The sequence below is a fragment of the Neovison vison genome, chromosome 9 (genome assembly GCF_020171115.1).
Source record: "Neovison vison isolate M4711 chromosome 9, ASM_NN_V1, whole genome shotgun sequence".
Classification (NCBI taxonomy): Eukaryota; Metazoa; Chordata; class Mammalia; order Carnivora; family Mustelidae; genus Neogale; species Neogale vison.
Genome location: NC_058099.1, coordinates 38419600 through 38436312, shown reverse-complemented (window position 1 = coordinate 38436312; position 16713 = coordinate 38419600). Strand labels below are relative to the sequence as shown.

Genomic DNA, 16713 nt, shown 5'->3' with positions numbered 1-16713 from the left:
TCGGTGGGGAGACGGGTAACGTGACTACAAGTACCAGAGCAGCCAAAGAATAAAGTCTCCACCTTTACGGCCAAGTCGTTTTTTAAAAAGCACAAAAAGAAAAATGACTGCATTTCTTCCCCACCCCTTCGGCTCACCTCCTATCGGGAACCGGACAGTCGCACCCTATACCTCAGGGTGAGCGAAAGACACCCACGTCCCAGTCTGTGGGCCCGCAGGGGTGGCCCCAGCCGAGCACGCGGCGGCCGGCTTCCTGCTGCGGAGCCCTTAGCCACCGCCCCCAGCCGCCCAGGGCTAGGTCGCCAGAGCTGGGAGGGGCGGGGCAGCCGGGACAGACTCCGCCCCGCCCCTCCGGCCGTGGCCCCGCTGCGCCCGAGCCTGGCGCCCCCCGCCCCGCCCCTGCTCCGCCCACCCGCCGGTGGCCCCGGGGGACGCAGGGGGAGGGGCGCGGAGGCGGCGGCCCCTGGAACAGCGCAGCGCAGGGGAGCGCGCTCTGCACTTGGAGCCTGCCCGCCCGTCAGATCCAGACTGTGCATTCAGCGGTGAGTACCGGCCCGGCCCGACGGATGTCCCGGGGCGGGAGCGCCCGCCGCCCTGTCCCCGGGGCAGTCGGCGCGAGCCTCTTCCGCGGCGCCCGAGGCTCCCTCCCCGAGAGGGACTGACGTGCTCAGAGCGGCCCGGGGCTGGAGAGAAGCCGGGAAGGCCCAGGGGAGAATCGGGGAGGGGACTAGCTCCGGGGAATCGACCTCTCCGCTCGTCTCCAGCCTGTGCCGCGCGGGCGACAGGATTCAGGGACTGGAAATGGCTTTCCCGTCCCTCCTCGCCTTGACTGTGCATGCCGCTGGAGAGTCCTCGCCGAGGTTGTGCGGGCCTCAGGGGGAGTCCTCACTCAGGCTCTGCAGGCCGGCCGAACGAGCTAATCCTAACCCGGAGGAGGGTGTGCGGGCCTCGCTGTGTTGTCCTAACCCCAGGAGGGTGTGCGGGCCTCACTAAGGAGTTCCCACCGCGCCCGGGCTTACGGAATAGGGAAATCCTCACTGAGCCGGCAGGTCGGGGAATCCACACCAAATGATAAGGGGCAAATGGGGTGAGGTGGAAGGGTTGGGCACAGAGCCTACCTTCATAGATTCAAAAGATCCCGGAAGGAGCATGGGCTGCCTTTCTGAATTGAGCCAGACATCAGAATGGAACATCTTTCTTGGAACACACATAACCCTCCTCACAGGCTTGGGAGCGGGGAGACACAGCCTCTAGGACAGCAGTGCTTAAACTTTTGGGGCGCTCAAAAACCCCTTTACACTCATGAAAATTCCTATACCAAAGAGCTTTTGTTTATGTGGGATGTGTGTTTTATATTTACCATATATATAAAACAAAATTTACCGTACTTAATAATCCATTTTTTAAAATAGTGGACTAACATAGCATTTTATGAAAATACCCATATTTTCTAAAACATAATGTTACTGAGAAGAGTGGCAGTTTTATATTTTTACGCATTATCTTTGATGTCAGGTTTATTAGAAGGCACCTGGATTGTAGTATCTGCTTCTTCATTCAGTCTTGCAATATCCCATCATGTTGCTTTTGGAAAACTCTGCTGTATACTCCTGAACACATGATGGTGAAAAGGACAAATTGCATCTTGGTGTTATAATGAAAGTTGTTTTGATCTTGTGGATACCAGCTCCACACTTTGAGAATCACTGGTGTAGGAAATGCTTTGGAGGCTTAAGTCATTTGTCCTCTCTGTTGCTTGGGTTGCTTGCTCTAAATGGAAACACGCACCACCCCATGCATGGACAATGTTAACCTCTGGAATTTGGGACCAAGCTTGATCTCACTTTGGAAACTAAGTACTAGGTTCCCACATAAGAGATGATGAGCCCCAATAGCCTCCTGAAAACTCAGCAAGGCTCACAGATGGCTTTGGTTGTTACTGTGCCCATAGAGTTGGCCTGTCTGTGTGCCCCGATTGCAGCAGTGATATGGCAGAAAGGACCTGTGGGTTCAGAGAAGTGGCCACGGGGAGCCCATGCCAAGTGTGTAGGGGTTGGTGTGAAGTTACCAAGTAGTCAAAAAGTCATTTCCAAAAGAACATTGCCTTCTTTTCCTCCATGGTCAATGCTGTTTGTACTTGTGTAGCCTAAGAGCTTATTGAAGTAGTATCAGGATTCCCCAATCTTGGTGCTCTTCCACTTAACACTTTTAAAGGTGTACCACCTGGACCAGCCCTGCCTCAGTCCCTTCCAGAAAGCCGTGTTCGGCGCCCTGGTGTGTGGTGGGTGGGATCCGTCACTGGTTTCTTTCCTCGGCTTCACGCTCTGTGAAAACAAGTTGAAGATAGAAATGACATACATGTGTACACCAAAGGAAAATGATTCCCCGACTCTCCTCCCTTTTGCTCCGCCATCCACAGAGCCTCTCCTGCTCTGATGAAGCAGCTTGGATACTGAGAAAGGTTGAGAAATGTTAAAGCTGATAGTTGAGAAATGTTAAAGCACATAAGTGGATTGCATCTGTTGTTGCCCTGGCCCCAGGTGGGAGAAGGGAATGGGATCTCTGTGCCCTGGCTGTGTTCTTGGAGTAAAACTCCACTTTGATGGTAGGGGTCTCTTATCCCTTCCGCACTTGTTTAGTGACTGCCTGCTTTATCAAGGGCCCAGTCCCGTACTGGACACTTCGGGGTAGTGAGCACAAACAGATGCAGTCCCGGTCTTTCTGGAGTTACAGTCTGGTAGCTTAGGTAACTGCTGGTTAATGGAGCCAGTCCCCTGTTGAGTGTTTGCATGAAACCTGGTCCTGCGGGAAGAACACTACTGCTACCAGTTGTGTGATCTGAAGCACATGCTGAAAAAGCCAGAGTCCCACGCCGTGACGATACCGATAAAACCAACACTTACTACCATATGCCTTCTTTTCTCTGTTCTTCCTTTTATGGAGGAGGTGACTCCCTGGGGGGCAGCCAGACCCTATACTGGGAAATGAGCTCTAGTCAGTTCCAGTCACTGGGGCAGCCTTGGGCAAGACACTCTCTCTGGGCCTCAGTGTCTACATCTTTAAAGTGGGTGGTTGGGCCACTGATAACCAAGGGGCCAGTGGTTTGCATTGGCATTTGTGTGCATCTCTTCCCAGCTCCATGTTCAAGGGCATCACATTTTTTTAGCTTTAAGTTAGCCACTATGGGAATATCCACTCCACAAAAATCAGCAGATGGTGGAATCAGGGCTCCCGCACCACAGAGAGCAAGTGGTTAGAGTTTTCCTGGCGCACCAGTGCTGCCGTGACAGCCCGCGTACTTTTCGTGTGTTTGTACAGTTGACCCTTGAACAACATAGCAGACAGGTCAGGGTACTGACTCCCTGCGCAGTAGAAGATCCAGGTATAACTTTTGATTCCCCAAAAACTTCACTACTAATAGCCTACTGCTGATCGGAAGCCTTACCAATGATACAAACAATTACAACACAGTTTGTATGTATGTGTATGATATGCTGCATTCTTATCGTAAAGCTAGAGAAAATAAAATGTGAAGAAAATAATAAGGAAAATACATTTCCTTTACTGTACTTTGTGGATCATTGGATCCATGTAGTTCAAATCCTTATTGTTCAAGGGTCACCAGTATTTTTTAAAAAAGAAACTCTTTAAGGGTACCTGCGTGGCCCAGTCAGTTGGGTGTCTGACTTTGGCTCAAGCCTTGGTCTCAAGGCTAGAGGATAGAGCCCTGTGCCAGCAGGGAGCCTGCTACTCCTTCTCCTTCTGCCTCCCCCACCTTCCCGCTTGTGCTCTCTCTCTCTCCCTTAAATAAATAATATACAAGATCTTTAAAAATAATTATAATAATAAAATAAATTCTTTCACCTAACAAAGACACTGAATATGGGGTATGTGATTCAGTTCCTCCAGAACTTTTCATAGGGAACAAACAGTCTGTTTTCTATCATATCCTAGAAGATGAATCAACAGACTTTTCTTTAGGCTTTGTGGACTCTGCAGTCTCTTACTGTCCTTGCAGCTTTTCAGCTCTGTTGTTGTTGTGTGAAAACAACCACAGACAATATGCAAATGAATAGGCACAGCTGGGTTCCAATAAAATTTTATTTATAAAAACAGGGGCTGGGCCATAGTTTGCAGACCCATCTTAGAATGTCAGAATGGGAGCCATGCTTTGAGGAGATGATTTCATGGAAAGGGACAGTCTTTAGGACTTTATCCATGAATACAACAGATTTGGTGCTCAAGGACACACAGCTGGAAGAGCCAACTGCAAAGGATTCAGAGTGGATTGAAAAAGAATCCATAGTAGGTTGTTTAAATCAAGGCCAAGTATGTTCCCATTTTGAGGACACAGCCATGGTGTGGAGGGAAGAGGTCTTTATTCCCAACTGCCTCTCTCTTAGGAGCCAGCTCCGACATTATGCTGGGACTAGTAGACCTGCAGTCTAAACCAGCATGTGAATTTTGGGCGTTCTTAGGCAAAAATCAGTAGTGTCTCTAACAGGTATTCTGATTCCTGGGAGAGGGACAAAAGTGTTAAAGACAGGAGGGAAAATCATCATTACATGTGTTTATATTATATACACTGTGGATTACATTGTGTGTTTGTGTACACATCTCTACGTGCATATTTGTCTATATATGAACCTAAGATATGTGGCTGTGCGATTATTGTTCCATGCATTTAAAAGAGTCTTAGGAATGTTTAGAAGACAGACATACCAAGCTGTTACCAGTAGTCAGTTCTGGGCAGTGAAATGGGGTAGAAGAAAGACGGGAACTCTTCACTTACTACTCTTTGTAATACTGTGTGTTTGCCTACCCTGCAACATTCAAGTATTGCTTTTATAACCTAAAAATAAAACAAAAAACTAAAATCCCAACAACCGATAATTTTTGAAAGAAAATAGGATTATTTCTATGGTAAGAATATTACCACCACCCCTTCTCCCCTAATAAAACAAATTATTTTAACTGTCACATCACAATTCTGAATTAGTATATATACTATATATATATATATATATATATTCAAAATAATATTGGAAGAGAGGCCTCTCAGATCAAAACATGTTAGTAGATGACTTAACCCCCTGTCCAAGATTACAAGTAACAGACGAGTGTTCTTTTATGGACTATTATGCATCCCTTAGATTACTGTTGTAAAATGTTTTTTCATGAACCTGTTATGAAGTATAGTTTTTAGAATTAAAACCAGGTTACCCAAGAATAGTTTCCTGTGGTCCTGTTTTCATGAGGAGAGAAAGCACATGCATATGTATATGGGCTGCACACACATCCACAAAGGCAAATGATATGCCGAAGGCTCCGTGGTTTTCTCTTGCTGGTGGAGTGAAGTTGCTTTTTAAGTTTTCTTCACTTTGTTAATCAGCATTTTCTAGCATGTATTAAACAAGTATTAAATTTAATAGAAGTAGTAAATTCAAACAGCTATTAAATTTGATAGGACCAAAAATAACCACCCAATTACTTGTATCTTGGGGACAGCACAGTTGCCTTCATTTTCTCCTGAGTTGTCTCATAGCAGATGCCTGCCTACTCCCTTTCTCCAGTGGGAAATAGAGAAAAAGTATGGAGCAAGAGGCATGGGGAACCAAAAACAGGCCCACGGACAGACCTCAGTCAGGCTGTGCTTGTCCAACTTCCCTGTGGAGCTGTCTCCAACCTCAGCCCCTCCCTCTTTCTCCAGGTGACCCAGAGGTTAGAAAGTGCATAGGATTAGTACCATTACCTGAGAAGCTATCAGCTGACCATCTTCCTAGAATAAATGGCCTTTGTTTCTTTTCTTTTTTCAATTAGGCTGTATGCCCAATATGGAGTCCAATATGGAAATTGAACTCAGGACCTTGAGATGAAGATATCAAAAGTCAGACATTTAACCAACTCAGCCACCCAAGCATTCCCTATTTAAGCTATTTTTATTTTTTTAAAGGTTTTGTTTTGTTTTGTTTTTTATAAATGCTAGCTGCATTTTTTTTTTAACAGATTGTGTTTATTTATTTGACAGACAGAGATCACAAGTAGGCAGAGAAGCAGGCAGAGAGAGGGCGGGGGAAGCAGTCTCCCTGCCAAGCAGAGATCCGGATTCAGGGCTCGATCCCAGGACCCTGGGATCATGACCTGAGCCAAAGGCAGAGGCTTTAACCCACTGAGCCACCTAGGCGCCTCTTTATGCTATTTTTAATGGAAAATTTTTTCAGATATAGAAAGAAGTAGAGAGTATAAACTCAGCTTCAACAATTGTGAACATTTGGCCAACCTTGGTCCATCTATACCTTTCCCCAAATTCACTTCTTTTCTTCCCTCTTTCAGGAGTTAGCATCTTACTGTCAACTGTATAAATTAACAAAAACTTATTATTTATTGTGTCTTTTTAAAAAAGCATGCACTGATGCTGTAGGAAAATTCTTCATATTCTACCCTAATGTCAGCCCAAATGAACAACTGCCCAGCCCTTGAGCCCTTGCTGTTTTTCCTGCTTCCCTGTGTTTGCATTCATTCTTTTCTCTGCCTACGAGTCTAAATCAGTCTGCTCTCATTCCTTTCTCCCAGTGCTCTGTAAACCTTTCTCAGTTCTCCAGGCTATAGCGGTCTCTTTCCTGGACCTTCTTTATGACCCTTATTTAGCATATCATAGTTATTTGTGTGCTTATCTTGGATAAGCACTGTTAGACTGTACTGTTCTTATGAAACAAGGAGTATTTTCCTGACCTCCCTCCCCAGTGGTACTTTGCAGTGCTTAATGCAGAGAAGGTGCTCGGAAATATGTGCTTAATTAATTTGACTTGATTACATTCACTGAAGAAAATTTTCGATTATAAAAGAAACGCATCACACTAAAAGGAAAATGTTCAGATACAGCCTGGGACCAAAAACATTTGATCTCACCTACAAGGATTTTATTTTATTTTTCTAAAGATTTATTTATTTTTTAGCGAGGGGGGAGAGCAGAGGGAGAGGGATAAGCAGACTCCACACTGAGCATAGAGTCCAATGTGGGGCTCTGACCCAAGACCCCGAGACCATAACGTGAACCGAAATCAAGAGTCGGAGTCCTAACCAACTGAGCCACCCAGGTGCCCCTCACCTACAAAGATTTTAAAAGACTTTAAAGAATTGTAATGAAAAGAATTTTCAATTTGAGCCAATATAGAAAGGCAACTTTTTTTGAGGAAAATAATTTTTCTTGATGGTTACTTGTCAGTTTTTCACATATATATCTGGAACCTATAGCTCTTCTCTGCTTTTTTAGAATGCTTTTTTTTTAATCCCAGCTAGGTAAGAGTGACTCTGACTGTATTTTAGAATATCCATTGTGTTTTAAAACGTAGATTTAAATCTTCAGTAACAGAAATAGGCTACACATCGGACCCACAGGCCACATGAAGTAAGTTGATACCAGTCTCATGGATGCTGGTAGCTCACAGGTATAGAGTTCCCCGTGCACACTGTGTTGCACTGTCGCCACGTATAACTATCAGAACAGCCCTCGGGAGCCGGGCAGAGCAGCCCAGGGCAGGTATGGTTACCTTAAATCTGCAAGGATGCAAACCTGGGTTTAGGGAGATGGAGTGAATCTTGCCAAAGGCAAAAAGAAGGGGAGTGTGATTTTAGGCTTGGATTGGAAACTAGGCTTTGGGATTAGGTGTTGCAAATGTGCAAAGATAGGAAACTGTCTTTTTCAATATTGTATGTCTTTGGGAGACAGACCAGGTTGCTGAGGTAAGTTATGTATCCCTTAATGCCATAGAACCACCGAAGTGATCTGGTACTTTTTGAAGCAGTCATTTCTCAGATCCCTCATGTTCTGCCTTAGTCTTTTGCCATAAGAATGAAGCCACTTTCTGATGAATTAGCAAGGCTGCTATGGCTAAGTGCCAGTGTGGTTCTGTCTCATTGTCTTTTCTTGGCTTAAGGAGACCTCTGAGCAGGCCCATCTTTGGACAGTGTGACTTGCCTAGGCTCTTGCTCAAACAGATGTGTATGGAGGACTTAGTTAATCCTTTGCCTCATCATCCTTTTATAACCATTATTTTTTTTAATATTATTTATTTATTTAACAGAGAGAGAGAGAGAGAGACCACAAGTAAGCAGAGAAGCAGGGGTGGGGGGCAGTGGGAGAGAAGCAGGCTCCCTGCAGAACAGAGAGCCAGATGCAGATGCGGGGCTTGATCCCAGGACCCTGAGATCATGACCTGGGCTGAAGGCAGAGGCTTAACCTACTGAGGCAGTCAGGCACCCCCTTTTATAACCATTATTGTAAAATTACAAAGCAAAATATGTACACTGTAGTGTAGTTCCTGAAGAGGTTTTCTTAGCCTAAGGGTATCCTCCTACATGATCACCAGGTTTGAATTTTGGTTTGAGAAGAGGTGAATATACCAGTGCTGATGGTCTCTTAGGTGCAAGAGCTATGCTAGGAGAGGCATACAGAAAGTACAGTTCTGTAATCGTGGTGGCAGAAGGACGAGTCTCAGGATTGGTTTTAAGGGTGGTAGGTTTCATAAAAGCTTTATTTGTTCAGTGAAGTAATCAGTTGCATTTTTTTTTAAGTAAGCTCCACATGCAGCATGGAACCCAGTGTGGGGCTTGAACCCGCGACCCTGAGATCAAGATCTGGGCTGAGATTAAGAGTCAGACGCTTAACCGAATGAGCCACCCAGGTGCCCCATCAGTTGCATCTTAAATGCTGGTGTTGTCTGTATTACTGACATCAGCTCATCCTTTCAAAGTTACCTCTCATGCCAATTTTGCCAAAGTCAAGGATATTTTAGGAGAAATAAAGATTGACTTTCTAGTCTTGACACATGTCCCTTGGAGTGTGAAGATTGTTTTAGTATGAGATTTCATTTTTTAAATCCATTTGATTAACTTGGGTTTTCGTATGAGGAGTGACCATAAGTTCCATCACTTGTGCCACTGACTTGAGGCAACACGGTGCGAGAGTCAGCCCAGCATCACACGGCCTGGCTTGACCCCCAGCTTAGCCACTTACCAAGGCTTCCCAGCCTTGGCAGATTACTTAACCCCTCTAGTCCTCAGTCTTCCTGCTTGTAAAACGGGATGGTGATGCCGTTCTCACAGGGTCGCTAACAGACCACGTGAGACAATGTAGCTGAGGTGCCTGGCACCCCCAGGCAGCCGGCACGTGTCCCCAGCTGCACGGATGGAGACGGATGGAGAACTTATGGCACGGTGCCTATACGCTGCTTCCATTCGCCCGAACTTTTGTCCCAGCCCAGAGCTCCTGAGCTCCAGACCCACGTAGGCAGTCACCTGCCCGATGTCTTCATCCCAAAGCCGCCACCACTAAAACCAGTATCTTGGCTCCGGTCTTGGTAATTGGCTCTGCCAGTTTGCCCAGATGAGTCACATGGGAACTGTCCTGGACTCCTTCCTCATCTCTCTTCTTTAGTCCATTCTGCTTGCTTTACTCTCGCTGAGATCACTTGCCTCTGACCTTATTTTCGGACTTAGTGACAGTAATATCGCGGTAACCTGCCTCCCCAACACCAGTCAGCGTCCTTTCCCTGAGGTAGTCCTTGTGACTCCCAAGTGATCTCAGAAAATCAAATCAGGTCTCCGGAAGTTCAGCCTCAAATCCTCTCATGGTGCCTCCTGTCTTCAGGATAAATCTGAGCCTTTTTGTGATGTAGACCCTGCCCTTCACTTTTCGCTCCTCTCTTAGCTCTGTCTCTGTGAGAGAGAGAGAGCTCTCATGGAGTCTCTCCAAAGTCCCAGGTGGGACACCTGGGACTTTCTGACTTCCATGAGGTCACATTTGCGTGCCTTCGCAAGTCCTGTTTTCTCTGCCCAGAATATTCTTTCAGCCTCCTTCTGTGTAGTTCTGGGAGGCTCGTGGCTGGTGTTGCCTATCCCTGAAGGCCTTCCTATGCCACCCCCCACCCCACGCTGCTCTCCCTAGAGGCTTCTTTATCACCATTCACCCCTACTGTAGCTGTCATTAATGCCTCACCAGTCTGTATGTGACTGAAGAGCAATGGGGACTAGTATCCCTTTATCCCAGCGGTTTGTAAAAGTCCTGTGTGTGAATGAACTTGCATCCCTTCTCCAAGACAACCCAGAGAGCCTCAGACGCCAGGTGTGTCTAATGCTATTTTATTGCTTGTCACATCTTTGAGGCAGTGAAGTGGCAATTGCATACAGATGCCATGTCGCTGTGTGGACCACCAATGGAACTAGGGCAGAGCTGTCGGACAGGTGGGCTCTAGGGTCTGATGCACTGGATTTTGAGTTCTAGTTCTGCCTCTCGACAAGCCTGCCATCTAGCTTCGGATTTCTAGCTCCTGACCACATTGCTGTACTGCTAACATGATGGTCCAAAAACAGGAGCATTGGGTCCTCCCAGCAGTTGCCTTTCTTCTGGAAAATCAGCAAGTAATGGGTTTATACCTCAAGCTTCTGGGAACTCTACTAGCGTGAGTCATCCTTCTCTGGTCCAACCAGTTCCGAGGTGGGTGGGGGTAGATGACCTCAGATATTGGGTAAATTTGTGGGGATAAATGCTTCCCCGTGAGACCCTAGCAGCCTGACACCTTGCCTTTTGCAGTGACACTGTTTCTATTTCCTAAAATTTGGGTTAGAAAAGTTCATTACCAAGCATCTACAAAATTAGTTCAGAAGCTTGAGAAAATCAGGCAGCTTTCTTAAAGAATGGATATCAACTAGACCTGCTCCATAATGCTTTTAAAAGTACAGTTGTCTGCCCCTATCCCACTCCTCCTGCTCTCAGAAGTTAGATCCAATAAAATGTGATTCTGCAAATGTCATTTATGGGTTGTCTGCAGGTGTCATTTTTGAAGCCCCACTGATTGCTGTGGGTTGCTGCAGAGTAGGGGACCCACATTCCGAGAAGGGGCTGAGGACTGACCTTAATGAGGACAGGATGAGGTCAGGAGCGGAGGCCTGGGTCAGGATGACTGTGGGGGGGGAGCTTGCCCCGCTTCTTCCTTCCTTTCTGGCCAAATGGTTTATGACCTCACAGTGACTTTTTCTTCCCAGTGCGGTTTAGGAATTATAAATTCTGAAGTTCACAAAACTTTTTGTGAAACTGCTTGTATTAGCCTGCAGTGATTTCAGAAATTAAAACTATTTCTGTTCTTTCAAGTTTGTGCTACTGTAGTTAATACAAAATGAGCTTAAAGGATGTGTCGGCAAAGTCTTTCTCCTTTGGGAATCAGCAAGCCTAGAACTGGGAGTCTTTTTTTTTTTTTTTTTAAAGATTTTATTTATTTATTTGACAGAGATCACAAGTTTGCAGAGAGGCAGACAGAGGGAGAGGAGGAAGCAGGCTCCCCGCTGAGCAGAGAGCCCGATGCGGGGCTCGATCCCAGGACCCTGAGATCATGACCTGAGCCGAAGGCAGCGGCTTAACCCACTGAGCCACCCAGGCGCCCCAGAACTGGGAGTCTTAATGAGACAGGGGCTGTTGGATCAGACAGCGCAGTGGCCATGGCCATGGCCATGGTCCCCCAAATCCTCACTGTTGCCTTTGGCAGTGGCTGTATACATCTGCCAAGTGAGTCATGATCATTTTTATGACATATCATTAAAAATTTCCAGAGTTACTTAATAATGAGGTTTAAGGAAACAGAAGGGTTGGATTTCAGGAAGTAGCTACTTTTTAAATGCCATCTAGTATTTTCATGCTATGACTTAATTTCACATCAAACTTTAACAAATTCTGACATTGGGAATCTATAATTTAAACCAAGTGTAAAGCTAGGACAGTGCATTATAGTTGGTCTTTAGTCACAGTTCCTAGAGTGGCCAATTCTGCAGCCTCCCCACCTTGTCTCCTCCTCTTCTGCCCTCACTCACCCTCTTCAGGCCTACGTGCCTTCCTCAGACCCACCTCAGGGCCTTTGCACATGATCTCACCCCTCCTCCAAATAGTCAGTAGCTTGTCCCCTCACTTTCTTCAAGGCTCAGCTCAAGTGGTTGTGTACCAGTGAGATCCTCCTTTCATCTCCCAGTATCCTTCACGGCAACATTCCTTACTACCTTCATCCTGCTTATCCACAGAGCTGGTCACACTCTGACATTCTGTTTTTGTCTTTATTTAGCTGTGTGGTCTTTCTCTTGTCCCTACTTCCCTCCCTTCTCATGGAAGCACTACCAGGGCAGGGACTTTGTCACTTCTGCTCCTGGGTATATCCCCAGTGTCTTAAACAGTTTCTGGCACATATTAGAGGGTTAATATAAATACATGTTGAATACATGAATGAATGAATCATGGAATTTTTTGACTTAGGAGGGACTTTTTAGGATCATTGTTATGTTTTGTTACAGATTGGGAAACTGAGGCACAGAAAGGTTGTGTGGCTCATTCGAAATGGAGCTCAATCATTTCACCACTGTTAACAGCTCTTTTTAAAAATCCAGGAATATATGTGGAGCCTTCTGGTCAGTTGTCCAGGATGAGACAGGAGAGTAAGTGAAAACAGACTGATAGTTTAAAAATTTAACAAAAATAAGACAAGTCATTGTGTCATGGCAAAACTTTCTAATACAGAAGGCAGAGTCTTGTTCATGTTCACACTGTAGAATGCACCTCGCATATAATTAGTGCTCAAGAGATATGTGTTCATGGATTTGGTTACATTTTTATAAAGCCATTCCTTTCTGTAAGACCCTGCTTCTGTGCTCCTCTTTTTCTTTTTTTATTCTCTCCCCAAATAGACGATTGTTCTTAGGGCTTCTCATTCAAACTTCTTTCAGTTACAAGTGTCCAATTTATGTGCTTACTGTGTGTGTGTGTGTTTAATTTCATCTACGAATAGCTAGCAGGATCAAAGAGGAGACCTGGTCTCTGGGAAGATCCAGAGATATTTAGTTATTCTCGTTTTCCAGATGCAACTACATCAAATAAAGCAAAGAACTAATCTTTCTAGTTCACTATGTGGAAAAAATCCAGCTGACAAGCCTTGGTGGTTTGCTGGCCTGCATGCTTCTGACCTCAGTCTTATTTATGCGTACATAGACATCCTTGGAATCTCACTTTTGACAAAAAGTTGTTTATAAGTAGCATGATGTTTAGATACACAACCGTCAGTTTGGGAAGTGGGACCAATTAATTTCTCTTTAAATAGAAAAGAAATGAAGCATAGCTAATCCTTATAGTGACCTGAAGTGAACTTCAGAGATGCAGTGACCTTAACTTTAACAATTGGAAGCCATGAAAATTCAGGATGGGTATATTTAGGAAAAGTGAGAAGAGAAATGGGCAACCACATGAAATAGAAACCTCTCTATGTTGTTAGCATAGATTTTAAAAATCCACTCTTGGGTGCCTTTAGATATCCTAAGTAAATAAACAATTCGGAGGATGTATTGTCTGCACTTTAGACCATTCTCGACTAATCACCTGCAAACTCTTTCAAACTATACAAGCTCTCCTGGAATCCGATACGCATACTCCCCACCCCTCCCCAAAATAAATAAAACCTCTGTCCTCCACGCCCTATCACTGGCAGGAGATGACTCTCCTCCGCTCCTTCCTACTGGTCCACGGAAATCCTGCAGTTGGTTGTGGGGCCCATTCATATCTGTGCCTCTTTCTCTATCATAAGATAACCGGAGAGGATTCAACTCAGATAACAGAAGTAGCTAAATCTTGGATTTATATACTCCAATGGCTGGAAAGTGGCTCAAAGAGCTAAATCTTTCTGTATCTGTCACTGGCATTTAGCCAAAGTTGCCTTTTTCCATGCGTTTCCACAAATCTGGCTGTGCAGGATAGCCCCGTGGTGCGGCATTCCCTGCCAGCTGGGTGCGTGGTCCGAGATGTGCTTCTAGCAAGAATGATGGTTTAGCAGTGCGCTGCCCAGACCCCAGCCTCAGTCTCCCACACAAAACCTCATGTAGGAAAGACATTAGGGTTGGAGGCTGACAGGGACAGGACCCATGGGCAGAAAAAGCTGCATGGCCCATTATATACCTCCATGTTGGGAGGGGGTAGGGATACTGTAGTCCTCCCAGGTATTTTGGAAACAAGGTTCTCAGGATTCTGAGGGGGCTTATCTATTGTTGGGAAGGGTCATTTAATATTGTTTAGTAAAAACACAGTCATGGGACCTTTCAGATGTATACCAGTGGGTCATATGCTTGGAGGGTGATTTCTAACATCTATATGGGAGGGAGGGAGGAGAGATAAAGGAAGTTCCCAAAGGAATTTTTTTATGTTAAAGTAGACCGACAGGATCTTAGGGGTTGGGCTAAGATTGCCTTCTGCCCTTAGCAAACAATTCGACATCAAGGGAGCTGAGTCCCTAGAAGAATGTCACTCTGCCTGTTTCAAAAACTTCTCAATGGGCTGGAATTAGTAAGGAAATTTAATAATCTTTCTTCTGCCTTTGTTTTCCACATCAAAACCCATCTGCAGGATTGTTGTCTGGGCTTGGAAGTTAAGTCTGCCTAACAGATAGCAAAGCTCGCTGAACCAAATGGGGATTTTGCCCATGATTTAAGGTAAAGGGGCCACCTACCTTGCTCTAACCAGCTAGGTTCATGACGTACCCCAGCGTGGAGTCAAACTGTCTAAAGATTTTAGGGCCCCATCAGAGTTTTGGGCTCCCTTCTTGCCTTCACAGGGTTACAGAACCGTGTCTTAGCCACATTAATAGCTCAGTCAAGTCCCCCACAGAGATGAGAACATTTGGTCACCAGAGGCCATCTCGGTTTGGCCTATCCCGCAGACAGTTCACAAAAGAAGAAATTCACATGGTGAAGGGACAGATGAAAAAGTATCCAACTTCACTCACTAGCAATTAAAGAAATGCCCAAGATTAGCTTTTTAATCTCTCAGTTTGTCCAAAGTAAGAAAGAATTACATTACCTGGTTGAGGCACTTGCATTCGCTGCCTCTGAGAAGGGTCCTGAGTGGGAACAGTTTTTCCCAGGCCACGTGGTGACGTTGAACAGAATCCAGACATGCAAATCCTTTCTCCCAGCTGCCCTACTTCTAGGAACCAAAAGCTGGGAATTTATATGGAGGAAATGGGTTGAGGACCTACTCAAAGAAGAGTGTACAAAGGTTGCAGCATTGTTTGAATGTTAATACTTGGAAACAAACTACGTATTTTAATGATAAGAGATTTAAGTAAATTGTTGTATATCTGGATGATAGATTTTTATAGTGTATTTAAAAGTGATATAAACTATCACATGCTGGTCTGATAAAGATGTATTGCTGAGTGGGAAAAAAAAAAAAAGCAATTTACAAAAGAACTTGAGGTCTAATCCATTCTTTAAAGAGATCCAAATCCATTTAAAAGTCATGTTAGGGGCCGCCTGGGTGGCTTAGTCGTTAAGCATCTGCCTTCAGCTCAGGTCATGATCCCAGGGTCCTGGGGTCGAGCTCCGCATCAGGTTCCCTGCTCGGTGGGGAGCCTGCTTCTCCCTCTCCCACTCCTTCTGCTTGTATTCCCTTTCTCACTATATCTCTATCAAATAAATAAATAAAATCTTTTTTTTTTTTTAAAGTCATGTTAGGTGAAACTCCAAACTCCTATGGTGACTTTTATTTACTTCTTTTTGTTTATCTGCACTTTCTAATGTTTCTGCAATGATCATCTATTTCTTACTGTAATATTTTTGGTAACTGCAGCAGGTTTGGTCTCCTGCTGGGATTGTTGGGGGAGGGAGGAAGTGGAGATGGGGCTGGGGAGGGTGGTGAGTAGGAAGTTTTCCCACCTGGATTGATAACGTTCGACCTATACGAAGTATACAAGAAGTCCGTCTAAAGTTAGATGTGAACCATTCACAGATTCTTTTCAGAACCGGTGCACTGCATCAGTGGTGACAAAGGACAGCATTTGGGGAGCAGAATGGGTTTACTTTTAAGTAAATTCTCATCATTTTTTAATTTTTTTTAAAGATTTTATTTATTTATTTGACAAACAGAGATCACAAGTAGGCAGAGAGGCAGGCGAAAGAGAGGAGGAAGCAGGCTCCCTGCTGAGCAGAGAGCCTGATGCGGGGCTCGATCCCAGGACGGTGGGACCACTACCTGAGCAGAAGATAGAGGCTTAACCCACTGAGCCACCCAGGTGCCCCCCCACCCAGCTTTTTAAAAGTAAGTGACAAAGAAAACATGCTTGCAGAAAATAGAGCCTGGATTCTGTTAAGAAGTTAAAAGTCCTCCCCACCCCGCCCCACCTTGCCCTTTAAACCATGTATTCTTTCTTCTATCTAGGGATAATCAATGTTAACTTTATTCTAGATCTTTCTTTTTGTATTCATTTACATATACGATGGTATGTGTGTATATGGATGAATATAGACTAATAGTCTTGCGTTTTTAACAAGTTAGATTCTAGTGTACATATTATTCTGCAATTTTTTCTATTCCACTTACATTACTTGATGTGAGTCTTTCTAGCTCACATTTCTTATGTTGAATCTGAGTAAGGAATTGTACGTTCGATATTTGTATCAGTAAAATTTATTTGCCCTTACTCCTCTGTCTCTCGGAATAAACTCAGTCGCCCAGGGCAGATTGTTAAAAACTTAGCCCTAAGTTACTTTCCCAAAGTGTAGCTGACAGTCGGTTCTCTGCAGTTTGGAACCCCATGGAAGGCTCAGTCAATGCTTAGAGAACTAGCTCACAAAAGCTCCAGGAGATTGTGATATGTCAAAGTGCCTTGAGTGGTACTTTTTCAACTTTTACTT

General features: G+C 44.9%; 1 protein-coding gene across 1 annotated transcript in view; it reads left to right on the top strand.

Moving 5' to 3' along the window:
- Positions 1 to 439: 439 nt before the first annotated feature.
- Positions 440 to 16713, top strand: part of ACO1 (aconitase 1) — a 56403-nt gene continuing 40129 nt past the window's right edge. The window contains exon 1 of the mRNA XM_044265544.1: positions 440 to 542. The gene's annotated coding sequence lies outside the window, so the exon portion shown is untranslated. The remainder of the gene's footprint in view (positions 543 to 16713) is intronic.